At 41.4% G+C, this 2,764-nt stretch overlaps 1 protein-coding gene across 1 annotated transcript in view; it reads left to right on the forward strand.

Moving 5' to 3' along the window:
* ythdf2 (YTH N6-methyladenosine RNA binding protein F2) overlaps positions 1-1,012 on the forward strand; it is a 9,110-nt gene extending 8,098 nt beyond the window's left edge. The window contains exon 6 of the mRNA XM_032499849.1: positions 1-1,012. This exon is cut by the window's left edge and continues 717 nt beyond it. The gene's annotated coding sequence lies outside the window, so the exon portion shown is untranslated.
* The last annotated feature ends 1,752 nt before the right edge of the window (positions 1,013-2,764 follow it).

Here is a 2,764-nt window from a genome sequence, read left to right on the forward strand (position 1 = left end):
TGTGTGGGAAAGGTAGAGTACGGAGGATCTGGAGCAGAAGAGTAGGGAGGGGTGGTCAAGAGTTTGAAAGCAGAAGAAATGTTATGTTGAGCCTTGCTGAGTGTATAATTTTATGGTCTAAAAAAATTGGGGCCCTCTGTTACCAGTCTTCATTGGACTTTATTTACCCTCCTTTTCTTTCTCTTGGACAAATTCATCGTTGCTATGGGCTGCTTTTGTTTTTTTTTGTTTTCACTTTCCTCCATTTTCTAAAAACAGTGATGCGAGTGGCCTTGCCCCCACTCTTTCTATTAATCAGTTCAAAAGTAATAAATGTGGTATATTAAGCAGAACTGGTGTGCATTCCCCTTGTTTGACTGTGTTCCGCAATTTTGTCATGCAGCGTGTCTGTGCATTCCTTTTAATCTTTATCTTTTCCCAGATGGGTATACGAATGAATGTTTTTCTGCCAACCTTCATACTCCACCCCTCCACTCCCCAACCCATTTTCACCTGCATTTCTTACCTCTATTTTCCAAACCCACTTTGTCCTCCACACTCCATTTCTGACTGTTCAGCCAACAATACACACTATAATATCACAATCCGCTTCCACCCTTTTGAGAATGCCCTTGTTGGGAAGAAAAAAATAAATTGCAAGGTCCTCTTTCAGAACTACTGGCTTTCATTTGTGGCATAATAAAGATGCTCCACAAAGAGGTGTGTGGGTTTTTCTCATTAGCTTTTTCTTTCTTTAGTCACATGGGTGGCCTGTTGAACCTGACTACTTGTGTTGTGTCCTTTTCCTTTTAAGCAAGCGGAACATAATACATGTTTGGGTATCCCAAATTGCTAACCTGTTTTTCCCATGCTGTAGCCTACTTGTAATGTTTTGTGGTAGTACACCACCTCTGAAGTTTAACATATTTTTGCAAAAGGGACTATGTATTTTTACGTTAATATCTAGGCTCTAGCAATTTTTTTTTAATTGTGAAAATGTGATGCCAGGGAAAATGTTTAAATCTTATCTTGTTTACCTGTGTGTATTGACTGACTGAAATTATCTGCAATCCGCCATTTTCTCTCCCTTGTCCGTGTGGTTGTATTGAACGTAGCGCCCACAAGAGGGAGACACAGCTTTATTTACTGCTCTTCATTTTCTGTCCTGACTAGAGGACAAGCTCTTCAACCGAGGGTCCAAGCTTTAAGGCCTGCACATTCGTCGAGTAGTATGTATTGCTATTTGTTTTGTAATTACACTAAACTCTGCCTTGCCTATTATCACCAACAATATAAACGGTTGAACATTTTTTTTAAATATAAAAACGTAATTAATCAGAGCTAAAATATGTGGTTATATGTGCCTGCAATTTGATGGTCCTTTTGGCCTCTAAGTGCACGAATTAGCCTATAGAAACAGCCAACAGCTGAACATGCATGCTATTTACTAAATTTCGGATTTACCTGAGACATAAAAACAATCAAAATCAAATATCAAAGTGAACCACCTCCCCAAATTAAGTATTTTTTTTATACAAGAACTTACTATCGACAACAGTCTGAAGCTTTCTCGTTTTAGGTTTTACAGTTTGCAAGCAGTTAACATAATATAGGTAGGCCTGTATTAACTGTATGAAATCCAATCCGTGCTTTAAATCTACACAGTAGCATATAGCCTCGGTGAATTATTAAAATAATTACTTTTATTGACTCGTAATTGTGCATGCTGTAGAAGATGACGTTCCTTGCCAAAAGGTGGATTAAGTACAAAATTGTGATGAAACTGATGGAGTTGTAGGCTACACATAGAGCCTACACAGGGGCCTTAATAATTTCATGACCGAATGTAACAGTGAATAATTATTATAAAAGGCAAGTTATTGGGCTGATGTAGGCTACTACTGAGAGGGTAACGGCGAACATCACTTCTTTTTTTGCGGGCGGCTGAAGTGCAGGGAAGAGAAGACTCGTGTAGGCCTGTGTGTGTGTGTGTGTGTGCGTGCGTGCGTGCGCGCGCGCGCGCGTTGTGCTGGTGTCGAGAGGGAGGGGGGGGTCGACGGCACGTGTCGTGTCTGCATTGAGGGTGCGTGGCGAACACGCTGCCTCGAGGGGATCTCCTGTGACCCTTATCTGCGCGTCTCTGGGGGACGCCTTTTAGCCCCTCCTGGGATGCAAATGAACGGCCATAAAAGAGATGCAGACACAGCCACCGAGACGATGGAGGAGGAGAAGAAAGGGAAATGAGACCATGGGGAGAAAGTGGCGGAGGGGTGGGAGGAGGAGGAGGAGGAGGGGAGGAGGTCAGCACTCACGTCTCAGCCTTCAACAAGCTAAAGAGGAGATGGAGAAAACAAAATAAGTAACCCCTGTTAGGGTGTGATCGAATAGAGTGAGGACTCAGTTTCTTTATCATGTGCAGTCATAGGCTGTAACTTAGACATAATTATTAAGAAACATAATTAAAAAAAAACAATTGCAAGTAGGCTGACAATACACTGGATATCCTATTTTTGCGTTGATATACTCATTAACATTTCCAATATTACTCTCTGCGACCTTGCATTTATGTAATTATAGGGAAAATATTAAACTATTTGTCTATTGTACTTTGTCCTGTAGGAAGTATTGTTCAGTCACAGAGCTACACATAGCTGCGTTGTGTCTGTGCGTTCATATCGCACTGCAAGGTCATGGTTCTGCTTTATTTCCCCCTCATTATCATAAGGCATCCATCTCTTTCTTCCATTAGTGACGCTTCACCATGTCGCCAATCTGACCTCTATTT

Source organism: Etheostoma spectabile, chromosome 20, assembly GCF_008692095.1.
Source record: "Etheostoma spectabile isolate EspeVRDwgs_2016 chromosome 20, UIUC_Espe_1.0, whole genome shotgun sequence".
Classification (NCBI taxonomy): domain Eukaryota; kingdom Metazoa; phylum Chordata; class Actinopteri; order Perciformes; family Percidae; genus Etheostoma; species Etheostoma spectabile.